Source organism: Brienomyrus brachyistius, chromosome 2 (assembly GCF_023856365.1).
Source record: "Brienomyrus brachyistius isolate T26 chromosome 2, BBRACH_0.4, whole genome shotgun sequence".
NCBI lineage: Eukaryota > Metazoa > Chordata > Actinopteri > Osteoglossiformes > Mormyridae > Brienomyrus > Brienomyrus brachyistius.
Window position 1 is genome coordinate 42,781,654 of NC_064534.1, and position 22,803 is coordinate 42,804,456.

The window sequence follows — 22,803 nt, forward strand, 5'->3', positions numbered from 1 at the left end:
AGGAGTAATGTTTGCCGGCGGGGGACGTGCAGCGATTAACCTGTGCGGTAGTGAAAAGGAGTTAAAGAGAAGGAAGTGTGCGGATGCGGAAAGAATGGAATAATTGTGGTAGGCTGCCGGATGAGTAGTTTGGTGAATGTTTGGTGTGGGTCCGGCACTGCCGATTGGATGGTGGTGCTGCAGTGTGAGTCAGATAAAAAAAAAAAAACAGGAGTAGGATCCAATGGGACTAACTGGTATGTATAGACACGTGTAATGCAAAAGGGCTATTTTTGGTAGCGTCTCTTGCTTACGGCCATACCACCCTGAACGCACCCGATCTCGTCTGATCTCGAAAGCTAAGCAGGGTAGGGTCTGGTTAGTACTTGAATGGGAGACCACCTGGGAATACCAGGTGCTGTAAGCTTTTCTCACTTTTACTTTATACAGGGGGCGCTCCACTTCACGATTAATTTAAATCTATCACTCCCCTTCCATTTTACTATATTATATATTTCTTTTTTCTCTCATTCATAAAGGCAGCTTTTAGAAACCGTTTTACTCTAAATACTTCCTGGTAATTCTAGGTGCTGTAAGCTGTTCGTGCCTTTATTCCACCAGGACGCGATCTTCTCACCAACTTGAAGACTGTCACTCCCCATTCACGTTTTACAACTTATTGTTAATGATAAAGAGACAGCTTTTTACACACAGTTTTAAACAAAGTACTGATATTATTCCTCTTCAACTGACCGCTTTGTTTTCTATGCAAAAACCACTTCGCCACAGAAGACTCGATATTATTGGCATAGCAAGTTCTGCTCTTCTCCTTTCAAAACTTGCTAAAAGCTGTATTTAAAAGAACAGATTGGCCGGGGTAATTCACACCCTTCAATGCCAGCTTAATGTTTAGGTTAGTGGGAATCACAGAGGAATTAGGGATGGAAACTTCTTTGCTGGTGGTAGAAGCGGTCTGGTGAATTTTTAGAGAGAAGAGGCCGTCGATGTTTGAATGTAGAAAATAGTTCTGGCTGCAGCCTGCAGTATGGACTTGTTGGTGTGTGTAGCTCCCAGTGTTCTGACAGCGCGACGTTTTGGGGAAGCATGTGATTCAGCAGCTACCAGTGGGCTTCGTGCGGCGGAGATTTTGTGGCTGTTAGCGGAGTTGATAACAGAGGGTCGTTAAGAGAAGCCTACATGCAGTAGACAAAGGAGTAATGTTTGCCGGCGGGGGACGTGCGGCGATTAACCTGTGCGGTAGTGAAAAGGAGTTAAAAAGAAGGAAGTGTGCGGATGCGGAATGAATGGAATAATTGTGGTAGGCTGCCGGCTGAGTAGTTTGGTGAATGTTTGGTGTGGGTCCGGCGCTGCCGATTGGATGGTGGGGCTGCAGTGTGAGTCAGATAAAAAAAAAAAAAACCAGGAGTAGGATCCAATGGGACTAACTGGCATGTATAGACGCGTGTAATGCAAAAGGGCTGTTTTTGGTCACGTCTCTCGCTTACGGCCATACCACCCTGAACACGCCCGATCTCATCCGATCTCGGCAGCCAAGCAGGGTAGGGTCTGGTTAGTACTTGGATGGGAGACCTCCTGGGAATACCAGGTGCTGTAAGCTTTTCTCACTTTTACTTTATACAGGGGGCGCTCCACTTCACGATTAATTTAAATCTATCACTCCCCTTCCATTTTACTATTTTATATATATATATATTTTTCTCTCATTCATAAAGGCAGCTTTTAGAAACCGTTTTACTCTAAATACTTCCTGGTAATTCTAGGTGCTGTAAGCTGTTCGGGCCTTTATTCCACCAGGGCGCGATCTTCTCACAAACTTGAAGACTGTCACTCCCCATTCACGTTTTACAACTTATTGTTAATGATAAAGAGACAGCTTTTTACACACAGTTTTAAACAAAGTACTGATATTATTCCTCTTCAACTGACCGCTTTGTTTTCTATGCAAAAACCACTTCGCCACAGAAGACTCGATATTATTGGCATAGCAAGTTCTGCTCTTCTCCTTTCAAAACTTGCTAAAAGCTGTATTTAAAAGAACAGATTGGCCGGGGTAATTCACACCCTTCAATGCCAGCTTAATATTTAGGTTAGTGGGAATCACAGAGGAATTAGGGATGGAAACTTCTTTGCTGGTGGTATAAGCGGTCTGGTGAATTTTTAGAGAGAAGAGGCCGTCGATGTTTGAATGTAGAAAATTGTTCTGGCTGCAGCCTGCAGTATGGACTTGTTGGTGTGTGTAGCTCCCAGTGTTCTGACAGCGCGACGTTTTGGGGAAGCATGTGATTCAGCAGCTACCAGTGGGCTTCGTGCGGCGGAGATTTTGTGGCTGTTAGCGGAGTTGATAACAGAGGGTCGTTAAGAGAAGCCTACATGCAGTAGACAAAGGAGTAATGTTTGCCGGCGGGGGACGTGCGGCGATTAACCTGTGCGGTAGTGAAAAGGAGTTAAAAAGAAGGAAGTGTGCGGATGCGGAAAGAATGGAATAATTGTGGTAGGCTGCCGGCTGAGTAGTTTGGTGAATGTTTGGTGTGGGTCCGGCGCTGCCGATTGGATGGTGGGGCTGCAGTGTGAGTCAGATAAAAAAAAAAAAAAAACAGGAGTAGGATCCAATGGGACTAACTGGCATGTATAGACGCGTGTAATGCAAAAGGGCTGTTTTTGGTAGCATCTCTCGCTTACGGCCATACCACCCTGAACACGCCCGATCTCATCTGATCTTGGAAGTTAAACAGGTTAGGGTCTGGTTAGTACTTGGATGGGAGACCTCCTGGGAATACCAGGTGCTGTAAGCTTTTCTCACTTTTACTTTATACAGGGGGCGCTCCACTTCACGATTAATTTAAATCTATCACTCCCCTTCCATTTTACTATTTTATATATATATATATTTTTTTTTTCTCTCATTCATAAAGGCAGCTTTTAGAAACCGTTTTACTCTAAATACTTCCTGGTAATTCTAGGTGCTGTAAGCTGTTCGTGCCTTTATTCCACCAGGGCGCGATCTTCTCACCAACTTGAAGACTGTCACTCCCCATTCACGTTTTACAACTTATTGTTAATGATAAAGAGACAGCTTTTTACACACAGTTTTAAACAAAGTACTGATATTATTCCTCTTCAACTGACCGCTTTGTTTTCTATGCAAAAACCACTTCGCCACAGAAGACTCGATATTATTGGCATAGCAAGTTCTGCTCTTCTCCTTTCAAAACTTGCTAAAAGCTGTATTTAAAAGAACAGATTGGCCGGGGTAATTCACACCCTTCAATGCCAGCTTAATGTTTAGGTTAGTGGGAATCACAGAGGAATTAGGGATGGAAACTTCTTTGCTGGTGGTAGAAGCGGTCTGGTGAATTTTTAGAGAGAAGAGGCCGTCGATGTTTGAATGTAGAAAATTGTTCTGGCTGCAGCCTGCAGTATGGACTTGTTGGTGTGTGTAGCTCCCAGTGTTCTGACAGCGCGACGTTTTGGGGAAGCATGTGATTCAGCAGCTACCAGTGGGCTTCGTGCGGCGGAGATTTTGTGGCTGTTAGCGGAGTTGATAACAGAGGGTCGTTAAGAGAAGCCTGCATGCAGTAGGCAAAGGAGTAATGTTTGCCGGCGGGGGACGTGCGGCGATTAACCTGTGCGGTACTGAAAAGGAGTTAAAAAGAAGGAAGTGTGCGGATGCGGAAAGAATGGAATAATTGTGGTAGGCTGCCGGCTGAGTATTTTGGTGAATGTTTGGTGTGGGTCCGGCGCTGCCGATTGGATGGTGGTGCTGCAGTGTGAGTCAGAAAAAAAAAAAAAAAAAAACAGGAGTATGATCCAATGGGACTAACTGGCATGTATAGACGCGTGTAATGCAAAAGGGCTGTTTTTGGTCACGTCTCTTGCTTATGGCCATACCACCCTGAACACGCCCGATCTCATCCGATCTCGGAAGCCAAGCAGGGTAGGGTCTGGTTAGTACTTGGATGGGAGACCTCCTGGGAATACCAGGTGCTGTAAGCTTTTCTCACTTTTACTTTATACAGGGGGCGCTCCACTTCACGATTAATTTAAATCTATCACTCCCCTTCCATTTTACTATTTTATATATATATATATTTTTCTCTCATTCATAAAGGCAGCTTTTACACACCATTTTACTTTAAATACTTCCTGGTAATTCTAGGTGCTGTAAGCTGTTCGGGCCTTTATTCCACCAGGGCGCGATCTTCTCACAAACTTGAAGACTGTCACTCCCCATTCACGTTTTACAACTTATTGTTAATGATAAAGAGACAGCTTTTTACACACAGTTTTAAACAAAGTACTGATATTATTCCTCTTCAACTGACCGCTTTGTTTTCTATGCAAAAACCACTTCGCCACAGAAGACTCCATATTATTGGCATAGCAAGTTCTGCTCTTCTCCTTTCAAAACTTGCTAAAAGCTGTATTTAAAAGAACAGATTGGCCGGGGTAATTCACACCCTTCAATGCCAGCTTAATGTTTAGGTTAGTGGGAATCACAGAGGAATTAGGGATGGAAACTTCTTTGCTGGTGGTAGAAGCGGTCTGGTGAATTTTTAGAGAGAAGAGGCCGTCGATGTTTGAATGTAGAAAATTGTTCTGGCTGCAGCCTGCAGTATGGACTTGTTGGTGTGTGTAGCTCCCAGTGTTCTGACAGCGCGACGTTTTGGGGAAGCATGTGATTCAGCAGCTACCAGTGGGCTTCGTGCGGCGGAGATTTTGTGGCTGTTAGCGGAGTTGATAACAGAGGGTCGTTAAGAGAAGCCTGCATGCAGTAGGCAAAGGAGTAATGTTTGCCGGCGGGGGACGTGCGGCGATTAACCTGTGCGGTAGTGAAAAGGAGTTAAAAAGAAGGAAGTGTGCGGATGCGGAAAGAATGGAATAATTGTGGTAGGCTGCCAGCTGAGTAGTTTGGTGAATGTTTGGTGTGGGTCCGGCGCTGCCGATTGGATGGTGGGGCTGCAGTGTGAGTCAGATAAAAAAAAAAAAAAAACCAGGAGTAGGATCCAATGGGACTAACTGGCATGTATAGACGCGTGTAATGCAAAAGGGCTGTTTTTGGTAGCATCTCTCGCTTACGGCCATACCACCCTGAACACGCCCGATCTCATCCGATCTCGGAAGCCAAGCAGGGTAGGGTCTGGTTAGTACTTGGATGGGAGACCTCCTGGGAATACCAGGTGCTGTAAGCTTTTCTCACTTTTACTTTATACAGGGGGCGCTCCACTTCACGATTAATTTAAATCTATCACTCCCCTTCCATTTTACTATTTTATATATATATATATTTTTCTCTCATTCATAAAGGCAGCTTTTACACACCATTTTACTTTAAATACTTCCTGGTAATTCTAGGTGCTGTAAGCTGTTCGGGCCTTTATTCCACCAGGGCGCGATCTTCTCACAAACTTGAAGACTGTCACTCCCCATTCACGTTTTACAACTTATTGTTAATGATAAAGAGACAGCTTTTTACACACAGTTTTAAACAAAGTACTGATATAATTCCTCTTAAACTCACTGCTTTGTTTTCTATGCAAAAACCACTTCGCCACAGAATATTCGATATTATTGGCATATTATCTGCTCTTCTCCTCCTTTCAAAACTTGCTAAAAGCTGTATTTAAAAGAGCAGGTTGGCTGGGGTAATTCACACCCTTCAATGCCAGATTAATGTTTAGGTTAGTGGGAATCACAGAGGAATTAGGGATGGAAACTTCTTTGCTGATGGTAGAAGCGGTCTGGTGAATTTTTAGAGAGAAGAGGCCGTCGATGTTTCAATGTAGAAAATTGTTCTGGCTGCAGCCTGCAGTATGGACTTGTTGGCGTGTGTAGCTCCCAGTGTTCTGACAGCGTGACATTTTGGGGAAGCATGTGATTCAACAGCTACCAGTGGGCTTCGTGCGGCAGAGATTTTGTGGCTGTTAGCGGAGTTGATAACAGAAGGTCATTAAGAGAAGCCTGCATGCGGTAGGCAAAGGAGTAATGTTTGCCGGCGTGGGACGTGCGGCGATTAACCTGTGCGGTAGTGAAAAGGACTTAAAGAGAAGGAAGTGTGCGGATGCGGAAAGAATGGAATAATTGTGGTAGGCTGCCGGCTGAGTAGTTTGGTGAATGTTTGGTGTGGGTGCGGCGCTGCCGATTGGATGGTGGTGCTGCAGTGTGAGTCAGATAAAAAAAAAAAAAAACAGGAGTAGGATCCAATGGGACTAACTGGCATGTATAGAGGCGTGTAATGCAAAAGGGCTGTTTTTGGTAGTGTCTCTTGCTTATGGCCATACCACCCAGAACACGCCTGGTCTCGTCTGATCTCGGAAGCCAAGCAGGGTAGGGTCTGGTTAGTACTTGGATGGGAGACTGCCTGGGAATACCACGTGCTGTAAGCTTTTCTCACTTTTACTTTATACAGGGGGCGCTCCACTTCACGATTAATTTAAATCTATCACTCCCCTTCCATTTTACTATTTTATATATATATATTTTTTCTCTCATTCATAAAGGCAGCCTTTACACACCGTTTTACTCTAAATACTGCCTGGTAATTCTAGGTGCTGTAAGCTGTTCGTGCCTTTATTCCACCAGGGCGCGATCTTCTGACAAACTTGAAGACTGTCACTCCACATTCACGTTTTACAACTTATTGTTAATAATAAAGAGACAGTTTTTTACACACAGTTTTAAACAAAGTACTGATATAATTCCTCTTAAACTCACTGCTTTGTTTTCTATGCAAAAACCACTTCGCCACAGAATATTCGATATTATTGGCATATTATCTGCTCTTCTCCTCCTTTCAAAACTTGCTAAAAGCTGTATTTAAAAGAGCAGGTTGGCCGGGGTAATTCACACCCTTCAATGCCAGATTAATGTTTAGGTTAGTGGGAATCACAGAGGAATTAGGGATGGAAACTTCTTTGCTGATGGTAGAAGCGGTCTGGTGAATTTTTAGAGAGAAGAGGCCGTCGATGTTTCAATGTAGAAAATTGTTCTGGCTGCAGCCTGCAGTATGGACTTGTTGGCGTGTGTAGCTCCCAGTGTTCTGACAGCGTGACGTTTTGGGGAAGCATGTGATTCAACAGCTACCAGTGGGCTTCGTGCGGCAGAGATTTTGTGGTTGTTAGCGGAGTTGATAACAGAAGGTCATTAAGAGAAGCCTGCATGCGGTAGGCAAAGGAGTAATGTTTGCCGGCGGGGGACGTGCGGCGATTAACCTGTGCGGTAGTGAAAAGGACTTAAAGAGAAGGAAGTGTGCGGATGCGGAAAGAATGGAATAATTGTGGTAGGCTGCCGGCTGAGTAGTTTGGTGAATGTTTGGTGTGGGTGCGGCGCTGCCGATTGGATGGTGGTGCTGCAGTGTGAGTCAGATAAAAAAAAAAAAAAACAGGAGTAGGATCCAATGGGACTAACTGGCATGTATAGAGGCGTGTAATGCAAAAGGGCTGTTTTTGGTAGTGTCTCTTGCTTATGGCCATACCACCCAGAACACGCCTGGTCTCGTCTGATCTCGGAAGCCAAGCAGGGTAGGGTCTGGTTAGTACTTGGATGGGAGACCTCCTGGGAATACTAGGTGCTGTAAGCTTTTCTCACTTTTACTTTATACAGGGGGCGCTCCACTTCACGATTAATTTAAATCTATCACTCCCCTTCCATTTTACTATTTTATATATATATATATTTTTCTCTCATTCATAAAGGCAGCTTTTACACACCATTTTACTTTAAATACTTCCTGGTAATTCTAGGTGCTGTAAGCTGTTCGGGCCTTTATTCCACCAGGGCGCGATCTTCTCACAAACTTGAAGACTGTCACTCCCCATTCACGTTTTACAACTTATTGTTAATGATAAAGAGACAGCTTTTTACACACAGTTTTAAACAAAGTACTGATATTATTCCTCTTCAACTGACCGCTTTGTTTTCTATGCAAAAACCACTTCGCCACAGAAGACTCGATATTATTGGCATAGCAAGTTCTGCTCTTCTCCTTTCAAAACTTGCTAAAAGCTGTATTTAAAAGAACAGATTGGCCGGGGTAATTCACACCCTTCAATGCCAGCTTAATGTTTAGGTTAGTGGGAATCACAGAGGAATTAGGGATGGAAACTTCTTTGCTGGTGGTAGAAGCGGTCTGGTGAATTTTTAGAGAGAAGAGGCCGTCGATGTTTGAATGTAGAAAATTGTTCTGGCTGCAGCCTGCAGTATGGACTTGTTGGTGTGTGTAGCTCCCAGTGTTCTGACAGCGCGACGTTTTGGGGAAGCATGTGATTCAGCAGCTACCAGTGGGCTTCGTGCGGCGGAGATTTTGTGGCTGTTAGCGGAGTTGATAACAGAGGGTCGTTAAGAGAAGCCTGCATGCAGTAGGCAAAGGAGTAATGTTTGCCGGCGGGGGACGTGCGGCGATTAACCTGTGCGGTAGTGAAAAGGAGTTAAAAAGAAGGAAGTGTGCGGATGCGGAAAGAATGGAATAATTGTGGTAGGCTGCCGGCTGAGTAGTTTGGTGAATGTTTGGTGTGGGTCCGGCGCTGCCGATTGGATGGTGGTGCTGCAGTGTGAGTCAGATAAAAAAAAAAAAAAACAGGAGTAGGATCCAATGGGACTAACTGGCATGTATAGAGGCGTGTAATGCAAAAGGGCTGTTTTTGGTAGTGTCTCTTGCTTATGGCCATACCACCCAGAACACGCCTGGTCTCGTCTGATCTCGGAAGCCAAGCAGGGTAGGGTCTGGTTAGTACTTGGATGGGAGACTGCCTGGGAATACCACGTGCTGTAAGCTTTTCTCACTTTTACTTTATACAGGGGGCGCTCCACTTCACGATTAATTTAAATCTATCACTCCCCTTCCATTTTACTATTTTATATATATATATTTTTTCTCTCATTCATAAAGGCAGCCTTTACACACCGTTTTACTCTAAATACTGCCAGGTAATTCTAGGTGCTGTAAGCTGTTCGTGCCTTTATTCCACCAGGGCGCGATCTTCTGACAAACTTGAAGACTGTCACTCCACATTCACGTTTTACAACTTATTGTTAATAATAAAGAGACAGCTTTTTACACACAGTTTTAAACAAAGTACTGATATAATTCCTCTAAAACTCACTGCTTTGTTTTCTATGCAAAAACCACTTCGCCACAGAATATTCGATATTATTGGCATATTATCTGCTCTTCTCCTCCTTTCAAAACTTGCTAAAAGCTGTATTTAAAAGAGCAGGTTGGCCGGGGTAATTCACACCCTTCAATGCCAGATTAATGTTTAGGTTAGTGGGAATCACAGAGGAATTAGGGATGGAAACTTCTTTGCTGATGGTAGAAGCGGTCTGGTGAATTTTTAGAGAGAAGAGGCCGTCGATGTTTCAATGTAGAAAATTGTTCTGGCTGCCGCCTGCAGTATGGACTTGTTGGCGTGTGTAGCTCCCAGTGTTCTGACAGCGTGACGTTTTGGGGAAGCATGTGATTCAACAGCTACCAGTGGGCTTCGTGCGGCAGAGATTTTGTGGCTGTTAGCGGAGTTGATAACAGAAGGTCATTAAGAGAAGCCTGCATGCGGTAGGCAAAGGAGTAATGTTTGCCGGCGGGGGACGTGCGGCGATTAACCTGTGCGGTAGTGAAAAGGACTTAAAGAGAAGGAAGTGTGCGGATGCGGAAAGAATGGAATAATTGTGGTAGGCTGCCGGCTGAGTAGTTTGGTGAATGTTTGGTGTGGGTGCGGCGCTGCCGATTGGATGGTGGTGCTGCAGTGTGAGTCAGATAAAAAAAAAAAAAAACAGGAGTAGGATCCAATGGGACTAACTGGCATGTATAGAGGCGTGTAATGCAAAAGGGCTGTTTTTGGTAGTGTCTCTTGCTTATGGCCATACCACCCAGAACACGCCTGGTCTCGTCTGATCTCGGAAGCCAAGCAGGGTAGGGTCTGGTTAGTACTTGGATGGGAGACCTCCTGGGAATACCAGGTGCTGTAAGCTTTTCTCACTTTTACTTTATACAGGGGGCGCTCCACTTCACGATTAATTTAAATCTATCACTCCCCTTCCATTTTACTATTTTATATATATATATATTTTTCTCTCATTCATAAAGGCAGCTTTTACACACCATTTTACTTTAAATACTTCCTGGTAATTCTAGGTGCTGTAAGCTGTTCGGGCCTTTATTCCACCAGGGCGCGATCTTCTCACAAACTTGAAGACTGTCACTCCCCATTCACGTTTTACAACTTATTGTTAATGATAAAGAGACAGCTTTTTACACACAGTTTTAAACAAAGTACTGATATTATTCCTCTTCAACTGACCGCTTTGTTTTCTATGCAAAAACCACTTCGCCACAGAAGACTCGATATTATTGGCATAGCAAGTTCTGCTCTTCTCCTTTCAAAACTTGCTAAAAGCTGTATTTAAAAGAACAGATTGGCCGGGGTAATTCACACCCTTCAATGCCAGCTTAATGTTTAGGTTAGTGGGAATCACAGAGGAATTAGGGATGGAAACTTCTTTGCTGGTGGTAGAAGCGGTCTGGTGAATTTTTAGAGAGAAGAGGCCGTCGATGTTTGAATGTAGAAAATTGTTCTGGCTGCAGCCTGCAGTATGGACTTGTTGGTGTGTGTAGCTCCCAGTGTTCTGACAGCGCGACGTTTTGGGGAAGCATGTGATTCAGCAGCTACCAGTGGGCTTCGTGCGGCGGAGATTTTGTGGCTGTTAGCGGAGTTGATAACAGAGGGTCGTTAAGAGAAGCCTGCATGCAGTAGGCAAAGGAGTAATGTTTGCCGGCGGGGGACGTGCGGCGATTAACCTGTGCGATAGTGAAAAGGAGTTAAAAAGAAGGAAGTGTGCGGATGCGGAAAGAATGGAATAATTGTGGTAGGCTGCCGGCTGAGTAGTTTGGTGAATGTTTGGTGTGGGTCCGGCGCTGCCGATTGGATGGTGGGGCTGCAGTGTGAGTCAGATAAAAAAAAAAAAAAAACCAGGAGTAGGATCCAATGGGACTAATTGGCATGTATAGACGCGTGTAATGCAAAAGGGCTGTTTTTGGTAGCATCTCTCGCTTACGGCCATACCACCCTGAACACGCCCGATCTCGTCTGATCTCGGAAGCCAAGCAGTGTAGGGTCTGGTTAGTACTTGGATGGGAGACCTCCTGGGAATACCAGGTGCTGTAAGCTTTTCTCACTTTTACTTTATACAGGGGGCGCTCCACTTCACGATTAATTTAAATCTATCACTCCCCTTCCATTTTACTATTTTATATATATATATATATTTTTCTCTCATTCATAAAGGCAGCTTTTAGAAACCGTTTTACTCTAAATACTTCCTGGTAATTCTAGGTGCTGTAAGCTGTTCGTGCCTTTATTCCACCAGGGCGCGATCTTCTCACAAACTTGAAGACTGTCACTCCCCATTCACGTTTTACAACTTATTGTTAATGATAAAGAGACAGCTTTTTACACACAGTTTTAAACAAAGTACTGATATTATTCCTCTTCAACCGACCGCTTTGTTTTCTATGCAAAAACCACTTCGCCACAGAAGACTCGATATTATTGGCATAGCAAGTTCTGCTCTTCTCCTTTTAAAACTTGCTAAAAGCTGTATTTAAAAGAACAGATTGGCCGGGGTAATTCACACCCTTCAATGCCAGCTTAATGTTTAGGTTAGTGGGAATCACAGAGGAATTAGGGATGGAAACTTCTTTGCTGGTGGTAGAAGCGGTCTGGTGAATTTTTAGAGAGAAGAGGCCGTCGATGTTTGAATGTAGAAAATTGTTTTGGCTGCAGCCTGCAGTATGGACTTGTTGGTGTGTGTAGCTCCCAGTGTTCTGACAGCGCGACGTTTTGGGGAAGCATGTGATTCAGCAGCTACCAGTGGGCTTCGTGCGGCGGAGATTTTGTGGCTGTTAGCGGAGTTGATAACAGAGGGTCGTTAAGAGAAGCCTGCATGCAGTAGGCAAAGGAGTAATGTTTGCCGGCGGGGGACGTGCGGCGATTAACCTGTGCGGTAGTGAAAAGGAGTTAAAAAGAAGGAAGTGTGCGGATGCGGAAAGAATGGAATAATTGTGGTAGGCTGCCGGCTGAGTAGTTTGGTGAATGTTTGGTGTGGGTCCGGCGCTGCCGATTGGATGGTGGTGCTGCAGTGTGAGTCAGATAAAAAAAAAAAAAAAACCAGGAGTAGGATCCAATGGGACTAACTGGCATGTATAGACGCGTGTAATGCAAAAGGGCTGTTTTTGGTCGCGTCTCTCGCTTATGGCCATACCACCCTGAACACGCCCGATCTCATCCGATCTCGGAAGCCAAGCAGGGTAGGGTCTGGTTAGTACTTGGATGGGAGACCTCCTGGGAATACCAGGTGCTGTAAGCTTTTCTCACTTTTACTTTATACAGGGGGCGCTCCACTTCACGATAAATTTAAATCTATCACTCCCCTTCCATTTTACTATTTTATATATATATATTTTTTTTTTTTTCTCTCATTCATAAAGGCAGCTTTTAGAAACCGTTTTACTCTAAATACTTCCTGGTAATTCTAGGTGCTGTAAGCTGTTCGTGCCTTTATTCCACCAGGGCGCGATCTTCTCACAAACTTGAAGACTGTCACTCCCCATTCACGTTTTACAACTTATTGTTAATGATAAAGAGACAGCTTTTTACACACAGTTTTAAACAAAGTACTGATATTATTCCTCTTCAACTGACCGCTTTGTTTTCTATGCAAAAACCACTTCGCCACAGAAGACTCGATATTATTGGCATAGCAAGTTCTGCTCTTCTCCTTTCAAAACTTGCTAAAAGCTGTATTTAAAAGAACAGATTGGCCGGGGTAATTCATACCCTTCAATGCCAGCTTAATGTTTAGGTTAGTGGGAATCACAGAGGAATTAGGGATGGAAACTTCTTTGCTGGTGGTAGAAGCGGTCTGGTGAATTTTTAGAGAGAAGAGGCCGTCGATGTTTGAATGTAGAAAATTGTTCTGGCTGCAGCCTGCAGTATGGACTTGTTGGTGTGTGTAGCTCCCGTTGTTCTGACAGCGCGACGTTTTGGGGAAGCATGTGATTCAGCAGCTACCAGTGGGCTTCGTGCAGCGGAGATTTTGTGGCTGTTAGCGGAGTTGATAACAGAGGGTCGTTAAGAGAAGCCTGCATGCAGTAGGCAAAGGAGTAATGTTTGCCGGCGGGGGACGTGCAGCGATTAACCTGTGCAGTAGTGAAAAGGAGTTAAAAAGAAGGAAGTGTGCGGATGCGGAAAGAATGGAATAATTGTGGTAGGCTGCCGGCTGAGTAGTTTGGTGAATGTTTGGTGTGGGTCCGGCGCTGCCGATTGGATGGTGGTGCTGCAGTGTGAGTCAGATAAAAAAAAAAAAAAAAAACAGGAGTAGGATCCAATGGGACTAACTGGCATGTATAGACGCGTGTAATGCAAAAGGGCTGTTTTTGGTCACGTCTCTCGCTTATGGCCATACCACCCTGAACACGCCCGATCTCATCCGATCTCGGAAGCCAAGCAGGGTAGGGTTTGGTTAGTACTTGGATGGGAGACCTCCTGGGAATACCAGGTGCTGTAAGCTTTTCTCACTTTTACTTTATACAGGGGGCGCTCCACTTCACGATTAATTTAAATCTATCACTCCCCTTCCATTTTACTATTTTATATATATATATATATATATATATATATATTTTTCTCTCATTCATAAAGGCAGCTTTTACACACCATTTTACTTTAAATACTTCCTGGTAATTCTAGGTGCTGTAAGCTGTTCGTGCCTTTATTCCACCAGGGCGCGATCTTCTCACAAACTTGAAGACTGTCACTCCCCATTCACGTTTTACAACTTATTGTTAATGATAAAGAGACAGCTTTTTACACACAGTTTTAAACAAAGTACTGATATTATTCCTCTTCAACTGACCGCTTTGTTTTCTATGCAAAAACCACTTCGCCACAGAAGACTCGATATTATTGGCATAGCAAGTTCTGCTCTTCTCCTTTCAAAACTTGCTAAAAGCTGTATTTAAAAGAACAGATTGGCCGGGGTGATTCACACCCTTCAATGCCAGCTTAATGTTTAGGTTAGTGGGAATCACAGAGGAATTAGGGATGGAAACTTCTTTGCTGGTGGTAGAAGCGGTCTGGTGAATTTTTAGAGAGAAGAGGCCGTCGATGTTTGAATGTAGAAAATAGTTCTGGCTGCAGCCTGCAGTATGGACTTGTTGGTGTGTGTAGCTCCCAGTGTTCTGACAGTGCGACGTTTTGGGGAAGCATGTGATTCAACAGCTACCAGTGGGCTTCGTGCGGCAGAGATTTTGTGGCTGTTAGCGGAGTTGATAACAGAGGGTCGTTAAGAGAAGCCTGCATGCAGTAGGCAAAGGAGTAATCTTTGCCGGCGGGGGACGTGCAGCGATTAACCTGTGCAGTAGTGAAAAGGAGTTAAAAAGAAGGAAGTGTGCGGATGCGGAAAGAATGGAATAATTGTGGTAGGCTGCCGGCTGAGTAGTTTGGTGAATGTTTGGTGTGGGTCCGGCGCTGCCGATTGGATGGTGGGGCTGCAGTGTGAGTCAGATAAAAAAAAAAAAAAAAAAGGAGTAGGATCCAATGGGACTAACTGGCATGTATAGACGCGTGTAATGCAAAAGGGCTGTTTTTGGTCGCATCTCTCGCTTATGGCCATACCACCCTGAACACGCCCAATCTGATCCGATCTCGGAAGCCAAGCAGGGTAGGGTCTGGTTAGTACTTGGATGGGAGACCTCCTGGGAATACCAGGTGCTGTAAGCTTTTCTCACTTTTGCTTTATACAGGGGGCGCTCCACTTCACGATTAATTTAAATCTATCACTCCCCTTCCATTTTACTATTTTATATATATATATATATATATATATTTCTCTCATTCATAAAGGCAGCTTTTACACACCGTTTTACTCCAAATACTTCCTGGTAATTCTAGGTGCTGTAAGCTGTTCGTGCCTTTATTCCACCAGGGCGCGATCTTCTCACAAACTTGAAGACTGTCACTCCCCATTCACGTTTTACAACTTATTGTTAATGATAAAGAGACAGCTTTTTACACACAGTTTTAAAGAAAGTACTGATATTATTCCTCTTCAACTGACCGCTTTGTTTTCTATGCAAAAACCACTTCGCCACAGAAGACTCGATATTATTGGCATAGCAAGTTCTGCTCTTCACCTTTCAAAACTTGCTAAAAGCTGTATTTAAAAGAACAGATTGGCCGGGGTAATTCACACCCTTCAATGCCAGCTTAATGTTTAGGTTAGTGGGAATCACAGAGGAATTAGGGATGGAAACTTCTTTGCTGGTGGTAGAAGCGGTCTGGTGAATTTTTAGAGAGAAGAGGCCGTCGATGTTTGAATGTAGAAAATAGTTCTGGCTGCAGCCTGCAGTATGGACTTGTTGGTGTGTGTAGCTCCCAGTGTTCTGACAGCGCGACGTTTTGGGGAAGCATGTGATTCAGCAGCTACCAGTGGGCTTCGTGCGGCGGAGATTTTGTGGCTGTTAGCGGAGTTGATAACAGAGGGTCGTTAAGAGAAGCCTGCATGCAGCAGGCAAAGGAGTAATGTTTGCCGGCGGGGGACGTGCGGCGATTAACCTGTGCGGTAGTGAAAAGGAGTTAAAAAGAAGGAAGTGTGCGGATGCGGAAAGAATGGAATAATTGTGGTAGGCTGCCGGCTGAGTAGTTTGGTGAATGTTTGGTGTGGGTCCGGCGCTGCCGATTGGATGGTGGTGCTGCAGTGTGAGTCAGATAAAAAAAAAAAAAAAAACAGGAGTATGATCCAATGGGACTAACTGGCATGTATAGACGCGTGTAATGCAAAAGGGCTGTTTTTGGTAGCGTCTCTCGCTTATGGCCATACCACCCTGAACACGCCCGATCTCATCCGATCTCGGAAGCCAAGCAGGGTAGGGTCTGGTTAGTACTTGGATGGGAGACCTCTTGGGAATACCAGGTGCTGTAAGCTTTTCTCACTTTTACTTTATACAGGGGGCGCTCCACTTCACGATTAATTTAAATCTATCACTCCCCTTCCATTTTACTATTTTATATATATATATATTTTTCTCTCATTCATAAAGGCAGCTTTTACACACCATTTTACTTTAAATACTTCCTGGTAATTCTAGGTGCTGTAAGCTGTTCGTGCCTTTATTCCACCAGGGCGCGATCTTCTCACAAACTTGAAGACTGTCACTCTCCATTCACGTTTTACAACTTATTGTTAATGATAAAGAGACAGCTTTTTACACACAGTTTTAAAGAAAGTACTGATATTATTCCTCTTCAACTGACCGCTTTGTTTTCTATGCAAAAACCACTTCGCCACAGAAGACTCGATATTATTGGCATAGCAAGTTCTGCTCTTCTCCTTTCAAAACTTGCTAAAAGCTGTATTTAAAAGAACAGATTGGCCGGGGTAATTCACACCCTTCAATGCCAGCTTAATGTTTAGGTTAGTGGGAATCACAGAGGAATTAGGGATGGAAACTTCTTTGCTGGTGGTAGAAGTGGTCTGGTGAATTTTTAGAGAGAAGAGGCCGTCGATGTTTGATTGTAGAAAATAGTTCTGGCTGCAGCCTGCAGTATGGACTTGTTGGTGTGTGTAGCTCCCAGTGTTCTGACAGCGCGACGTTTTGGGGAAGCATGTGATTCAGCAGCTACCAGTGGGCTTCGTGCGGCGGAGATTTTGTGGCTGTTAGCGGAGTTGATAACAGAGGGTCGTTAAGAGAAGCCTGCATGCAGTAGGCAAAGGAGTAATGTTTGCCGGCGGGGGACGTGCGGCGATTAACCTGTGCGGTAGTGAAAAGGAGTTAAAAAGAAGGAAGTGTGCGGATGCGGAAAGAATGGAATAATTGTGGTAGGCTGCCGGCTGAGTAGTTTGGTGAATGTTTGGTGTGGGTCCGGCGCTGCCGATTGGATGGTGGTGCTGCAGTGTGAGTCAGATAAAAAAAAAAAAAAACAGGAGTAGGATCCAATGGGACTAACTGGCATGTATAGACGCGTGTAATGCAAAAGGGCTGTTTTTGGTCGCATCTCTCGCTTATGGCCATACCACCCTGAACACGCCCGATCTCATCTGATCTCGGAAGCCAAGCAGGGTAGGGTCTGGTTAGTACTTGGATGGGAGACCTCCTGGGAATACCAGGTGCTGTAAGCTTTTCTCACTTTTACTTTATACAGGGGGCGCTCCACTTCACGATTAATTTAAATCTATCACTCCCCTTCCATTTTACTATTTTATATATATATATATATTTCTCTCATTCATAAAGGCAGCTTTTACACACCGTTTTACTCCAAATACTTCCTGGTAATTCTAGGTGCTGTAAGCTGTTCGTGCCTTTATTCCAGCAGGGCACGATCTTCTCACAAACTTGAAGACTGTTTCTCCCCATTCACGTTTTACAACTTATTGTTAATGATAAAGAGACAGCTTTTTACACACAGTTTTAAACAAAGTACTGATATTATTCCTCTTCAACTGACCGCTTTGTTTTCTATGCAAAAACCACTTCGCCACAGAAGACTCGATATTATTGGCATAGCAAGTTCTGCTCTTCTCCTTTCAAAACTTGCTAAAAGCTGTATTTAAAAGAACAGATTGGCCGGGGTAATTCACACCCTTCAATACCAGCTTAATGTTTAGGTTAGTGGGAATCACAGAGGAATTAGGGATGGAAACTTCTTTGCTGGTGGTAGAAGCGGTCTGGTGAATTTTTAGAGAGAAGAGGCCGTCGATGTTTGAATGTAGAAAATTGTTCTGGCTGCAGCCTGCAGTATGGACTTGGTGTGTGTAGCTCCCAGTGTTCTGACAGCGCGACGTTTTGGGGAAGCATGTGATTCAGCAGCTACCAGTGGGCTTCGTGCGGCGGAGATTTTGTGGCTGTTAGCGGAGTTGATAACAGAGGGTCGTTAAGAGAAGCCTGCATGCAGTAGGCAAAGGAGTAATGTTTGCCGGCGGGGGACGTGCGGCGATTAACCTGTGCGGTAGTGAAAAGGAGTTAAAAAGAAGGAAGTGTGCGGATGCGGAAAGAATGGAATAATTGTGGTAGGCTGCCGGCTGAGTAGTTTGGTGAATGTTTGGTGTGGGTCCGGCGCTGCCGATTGGATGGTGGTGCTGCAGTGTGAGTCAGATAAAAAAAAAAAAAACCAGGAGTAGGATCCAATGGGACTAACTGGCATGTATAGACGTGTGTAATGCAAAAGGGCTGTTTTTGGTCGCATCTCTCGCTTATGGCCATACCACCCTGAACACGCCCGATCTCATCCGATCTCGGAAGCCAAGCAGGGTAGGGTCTGGTTAGTACTTGGATGTGAGACCTCCTGGGAATACCAGGTGCTGTAAGCTTTTCTCACTTTTACTTTATACAGGGGGCGCTCCACTTCACGATTAATTTAAATCTATCACTCCCCTTCCATTTTACTATTTTATATATATATATATATTTTTCTCTCATTCATAAAGGCAGCTTTTACACACCGTTTTACTCCAAATACTTCCTCGTAATTCTAGGTGCTGTAAGCTGTTCGTGCCTTTATTCCTCCAGGGCGCGATCTTCTCACAAACTTGAAGACTGTTTCTCCCCATTCACGTTTTACAACTTATTGTTAATGATAAAGAGACAGCTTTTTACACACAGTTTTAAACAAAGTACTGATATTATTCCTCTTCAACTGACCGCTTTGTTTTCTATGCAAAAACCACTTCGCCACAGAAGACTCCATATTATTGGCATAGCAAGTTCTGCTCTTCTCCTTTCAAAACTTGCTAAAAGCTGTATTTAAAAGAACAGATTGGCCGGGGTAATTCACACCCTTCAATGCCAGCTTAATGTTTAGGTTAGTGGGAATCACAGAGGAATTAGGGATGGAAACTTCTTTGCTGGTGGTAGAAGCGGTCTGGTGAATTTTTAGAGAGAAGAGGCCGTCGATGTTTGAATGTAGAAAATTGTTCTGGCTGCAGCCTGCAGTATGGACTTGTTGGTGTGTGTAGCTCCCAGTGTTCTGACAGCGCGACGTTTTGGGGAAGCATGTGATTCAGCAGCTACCAGTGGGCTTCGTGCGGCGGAGATTTTGTGGCTGTTAGCGGAGTTGATAACAGAGGGTCGTTAAGAGAAGCCTGCATGCAGTAGGCAAAGGAGTAATGTTTGCCGGCGGGGGACGTGCGGCGATTAACCTGTGCGGTAGTGAAAAGGAGTTAAAAAGAAGGAAGTGTGCGGATGCGGAAAGAATGGAATAATTGTGCTAGGCTGCCGGCTGAGTAGTTTGGTGAATGTTTGGTGTGGGTCCGGCGCTGCCGATTGGATGGTGGTGCTGCAGTGTGAGTCAGATAAAAAAAAAATAAAAAAACAGGAGTATGATCCAATGGGACTAACTGGCATGTATAGACGCGTGTAATGCAAAAGGGCTGTTTTTGGTCGCATCTCTAGCTTATGGCCATACCACCCTGAACACGCCCGATCTCATCCGATCTCGGAAGCCAAGCAGGGTAGAGTCTGGTTAGTACTTGGATGGGAGACCTCCTGGGAATACCAGGTGCTGTAAGCTTTTCTCACTTTTACTTAATACAGGGGGCGCTCCACTTCATGATTAATTTAAATCTATCACTCCCCTTCCATTTTACTATTTTATATATATATATATTTTTCTCTCATTCATAAAGGCAGCTTTTACACACCATTTTACTTTAAATACTTCCTGGTAATTCTAGGTGCTGTAAGCTGTTCGTGCCTTTATTCCACCAGGGCGCGATCTTCTCACAAACTTGAAGACTGTCACTCCCCATTCACGTTTTACAACTTATTGTTAATGATAAAGAGACAGCTTTTTACACACAGTTTTAAACAAAGTACTGATATTATTCCTCTTCAACTGACCGCTTTGTTTTCTATGCAAAAACCACTTCACCACAGAAGACTCGATATTATTGGCATAGCAAGTTCTGCTCTTCTCCTTTCAAAACTTGCTAAAAGCTGTATTTAAAAGAACAGATTGGCTGGGGTAATTCACACCCTTCAATGTCAGCTTAATGTTTAGGTTAGTGGGAATCACAGAGGAATTAGGGATGGAAACTTCTTTGCTGGTGGTAGAAGCGGTCTGGTGAATTTTTAGAGAGAAGAGGCCGTCGATGTTTGAATGTAGAAAATAGTTCTGGCTGCAGCCTGCAGTATGGACTTGTTGGTGTGTGTAGCTCCCAGTGTTCTGACAGCGCGACGTTTTGGGGAAGCATGTGATTCAGCAGCTACCAGTGGGCTTCGTGTGGCAGAGATTTTGTGGCTGTTAGCGGAGTTGATAACAGAGGGTCGTTAAGAGAAGCCTGCATGCAGTAGGCAAAGGAGTAATGTTTGCCGGCGGGGGACGTGCGGCGATTATCCTGTGCGGTAGTGAAAAGGAGTTAAAAAGAAGGAAGTGTGCGGATACGGAAAGAATGGAATAATTGTGGTAGGCTGCCGGCTGAGTAGTTTGGTGAATGTTTGGTGTGGGTCCGGCGCTGCCGATTGGATGGTGGTGCTGCAGTGTCAGTCAGATAAAAAAAAAAAAAAAACCAGGAGTATGATCCAATGGGGCTAACTGGCATGTATAGACGCGTGTAATGCAAAAGGGCTGTTTTTGGTCACGTCGCTCGCTTATGGCCATACCACCCTGAACACGCCCGATCTCATCCGATCTCGGAAGCCAAGCAGGGTAGGGTCTGGTTAGTACTTGGATGGGAGACCTCCTGGGAATTCCAGGTGCTGTAAGCTTTTCTCACTTTTACTTTATACAGGGGGCGCTCCACTTCACAATTAATTTAAATCTATCACTCCCCTTCCATTTTACTATTTTATATATATATATATTTTTCTCTCATTCATAAAGGCAGCTTTTACACACCATTTTACTTTAAATACTTCCTGGTAATTCTAGGTGCTGTAAGCTGTTCGTGCCTTTATTCCACCAGGGCGCGATCTTCTCACAAACTTGAAGACTGTCACTCCCCATTCACGTTTTACAACTTATTGTTAATGATAAAGAGACAGCTTTTTACACACAGTTTTAAACAAAGTACTGATATTATTCCTCTTCAACTGACCGCTTTGTTTTCTATGCAAAAACCACTTCGCCACAGAAGACTCGATATTATTGGCATAGCAAGTTCTGCTCTTCTCCTTTCAAAACTTGCTAAAAGCTGTATTTAAAAGAACAGATTGGCCGGGGTAATTCACACCCTTCAATACCAGCTTAATGTTTAGGTTAGTGGGAATCACAGAGGAATTAGGGATGGAAACTTCTTTGCTGGTGGTAGAAGCGGTCTGGTGAATTTTTAGAGAGAAGAGGCCGTCGATGTTTGAATGTAGAAAATAGTTCTGGCTGCAGCCTGCAGTATGGACTTGTTGGTGTGTGTAGCTCACAGTGTTCTGACAGCGCGACGTTTTGGGGAAGCATGTGATTCAGCAGCTACCAGTGGGCTTCGTGCGGCGGAGATTTTGTGGCTGTTAGCGGAGTTGATAACAGAGGGTCGTTAAGAGAAGCCTGCATGCAGTAGGCAAAGGAGTAATGTTTGCCGGCGGGGGACGTGCGGCGATTAACCTGTGCGGTAGTGAAAAGGAGTTAAAAAGAAGTAAGTGTGCGGATGCGGAAAGAATGGAATAATTGTGGTAGGCTGCCGGCTGAGTAGTTTGGTGAATGTTTGGTGTGGGTCCGGCACTGCCGATTGGATGGTGGTGCTGCAGTGTGAGTCAGATAAAAAAAAAAAAAACCAGGAGTAGGATCCAATGGGACTAACTGGCATGTATAGACGTGTGTAATGCAAAAGGGCTGTTTTTGGTTGCATCTCTCGCTTATGGCCATACCACCCTGAACACGCCCGATCTCATCCGATCTCGGAAGCCAAGCAGGGTAGGGTCTGGTTAGTACTTGGATGGGAGACCTCCTGGGAATACCAGGTGCTGTAAGCTTTTCTCAATTTTACTTTATACAGGGGGCGCTCCACTTCACGATTAATTTAAATCTATCACTCCCCTTCCATTTTACTATTTTATATATATATATATATTTCTGTCATTCATAAAGGCAGCTTTTACACACCGTTTTACTCCAAATACTTCCTGGTAATTCTAGGTGCTGTAAGCTGTTCGTGCCTTTATTCCACCAGGGCGCGATCTTCTCACAAACTTGAAGACTGTTTCTCCCCATTCACGTTTTACAACTTATTGTTCATGATAAAGAGACAGCTTTTTACACACAGTTTTAAACAAAGTACTGATATTATTCCTCTTCAACTGACCGCTTTGTTTTCTATGCAAAAACCACTTCGCCACAGAAGACTCGATATTATTGGCATAGCAAGTTCTGCTCTTCTCCTTTCAAAACTTGCTAAAAGCTGTATTTAAAAGAACAGATTGGCCGGGGTAATTCACACCCTTCAATACCAGCTTAATGTTTAGGTTAGTGGGAATCACAGAGGAATTAGGGATGGAAACTTCTTTGCTGGTGGTAGAAGCGGTCTGGTGAATTTTTAGAGAGAAGAGGCCGTCGATGTTTGAATGTAGAAAATTGTTCTGGCTGCAGCCTGCAGTATGGACTTGTTGGTGTGTGTAGCTCCCAGTGTTCTGACAGCGCGACGTTTTGGGGAAGCATGTGATTCAGCAGCTACCAGTGGGCTTCGTGCGGCGGAGATTTTGTGGCTGTTAGCGGAGTTGATAACACAGGGTCGTTAAGAGAAGCCTGCATGCAGTAGGCAAAGGAGTAATGTTTGCCGGCGGGGGACGTGCGGCGATTAACCTGTGCGGTAGTGAAAAGGAGTTAAAAA

General features: G+C 44.3%; 17 non-coding genes and 2 pseudogenes across 17 annotated transcripts; all 19 read left to right on the plus strand.

Moving 5' to 3' along the window:
• The first annotated feature begins 287 nt into the window (after positions 1 to 287).
• Positions 288 to 406, plus strand: LOC125732941 (5S ribosomal RNA). The gene has a single exon (XR_007392303.1). It is a non-coding gene; the product is annotated as a 5S ribosomal RNA (ribosomal RNA).
• A 1,072-nt stretch (positions 407 to 1,478) lies between these two features.
• Positions 1,479 to 1,597, plus strand: LOC125732804 (5S ribosomal RNA). Its single transcript, XR_007392171.1, has one exon. It is a non-coding gene; the product is annotated as a 5S ribosomal RNA (ribosomal RNA).
• A 1,076-nt stretch (positions 1,598 to 2,673) lies between these two features.
• LOC125734976 (5S ribosomal RNA) lies at positions 2,674 to 2,792 on the plus strand. The gene has a single exon (XR_007394277.1). It is a non-coding gene; the product is annotated as a 5S ribosomal RNA (ribosomal RNA).
• Positions 2,793 to 3,874: 1,082 nt separating this feature from the next.
• On the plus strand, positions 3,875 to 3,993 carry LOC125732758 (5S ribosomal RNA). The gene has a single exon (XR_007392126.1). It is a non-coding gene; the product is annotated as a 5S ribosomal RNA (ribosomal RNA).
• A 1,077-nt stretch (positions 3,994 to 5,070) lies between these two features.
• Positions 5,071 to 5,189, plus strand: LOC125730978 (5S ribosomal RNA). The gene has a single exon (XR_007391271.1). It is a non-coding gene; the product is annotated as a 5S ribosomal RNA (ribosomal RNA).
• Positions 5,190 to 6,264: 1,075 nt separating this feature from the next.
• Positions 6,265 to 6,383, plus strand: LOC125731828 (5S ribosomal RNA; annotated as a pseudogene).
• A 1,074-nt stretch (positions 6,384 to 7,457) lies between these two features.
• LOC125731070 (5S ribosomal RNA) lies at positions 7,458 to 7,576 on the plus strand. Its single transcript, XR_007391359.1, has one exon. It is a non-coding gene; the product is annotated as a 5S ribosomal RNA (ribosomal RNA).
• Positions 7,577 to 8,651: 1,075 nt separating this feature from the next.
• On the plus strand, positions 8,652 to 8,770 carry LOC125731829 (5S ribosomal RNA; annotated as a pseudogene).
• Positions 8,771 to 9,844: 1,074 nt separating this feature from the next.
• Positions 9,845 to 9,963, plus strand: LOC125737183 (5S ribosomal RNA). The gene has a single exon (XR_007396449.1). It is a non-coding gene; the product is annotated as a 5S ribosomal RNA (ribosomal RNA).
• A 1,077-nt stretch (positions 9,964 to 11,040) lies between these two features.
• LOC125734795 (5S ribosomal RNA) lies at positions 11,041 to 11,159 on the plus strand. The gene has a single exon (XR_007394098.1). It is a non-coding gene; the product is annotated as a 5S ribosomal RNA (ribosomal RNA).
• Positions 11,160 to 12,238: 1,079 nt separating this feature from the next.
• Positions 12,239 to 12,357, plus strand: LOC125732759 (5S ribosomal RNA). Its single transcript, XR_007392127.1, has one exon. It is a non-coding gene; the product is annotated as a 5S ribosomal RNA (ribosomal RNA).
• Positions 12,358 to 13,441: 1,084 nt separating this feature from the next.
• Positions 13,442 to 13,560, plus strand: LOC125733700 (5S ribosomal RNA). The gene has a single exon (XR_007393036.1). It is a non-coding gene; the product is annotated as a 5S ribosomal RNA (ribosomal RNA).
• A 1,092-nt stretch (positions 13,561 to 14,652) lies between these two features.
• Positions 14,653 to 14,771, plus strand: LOC125736860 (5S ribosomal RNA). The gene has a single exon (XR_007396128.1). It is a non-coding gene; the product is annotated as a 5S ribosomal RNA (ribosomal RNA).
• A 1,085-nt stretch (positions 14,772 to 15,856) lies between these two features.
• LOC125733091 (5S ribosomal RNA) lies at positions 15,857 to 15,975 on the plus strand. Its single transcript, XR_007392449.1, has one exon. It is a non-coding gene; the product is annotated as a 5S ribosomal RNA (ribosomal RNA).
• A 1,075-nt stretch (positions 15,976 to 17,050) lies between these two features.
• LOC125733047 (5S ribosomal RNA) lies at positions 17,051 to 17,169 on the plus strand. The gene has a single exon (XR_007392405.1). It is a non-coding gene; the product is annotated as a 5S ribosomal RNA (ribosomal RNA).
• A 1,072-nt stretch (positions 17,170 to 18,241) lies between these two features.
• LOC125735306 (5S ribosomal RNA) lies at positions 18,242 to 18,360 on the plus strand. The gene has a single exon (XR_007394603.1). It is a non-coding gene; the product is annotated as a 5S ribosomal RNA (ribosomal RNA).
• Positions 18,361 to 19,440: 1,080 nt separating this feature from the next.
• LOC125734856 (5S ribosomal RNA) lies at positions 19,441 to 19,559 on the plus strand. The gene has a single exon (XR_007394159.1). It is a non-coding gene; the product is annotated as a 5S ribosomal RNA (ribosomal RNA).
• A 1,077-nt stretch (positions 19,560 to 20,636) lies between these two features.
• On the plus strand, positions 20,637 to 20,755 carry LOC125732833 (5S ribosomal RNA). Its single transcript, XR_007392199.1, has one exon. It is a non-coding gene; the product is annotated as a 5S ribosomal RNA (ribosomal RNA).
• Positions 20,756 to 21,830: 1,075 nt separating this feature from the next.
• On the plus strand, positions 21,831 to 21,949 carry LOC125732761 (5S ribosomal RNA). Its single transcript, XR_007392129.1, has one exon. It is a non-coding gene; the product is annotated as a 5S ribosomal RNA (ribosomal RNA).
• Positions 21,950 to 22,803: the final 854 nt, after the last annotated feature.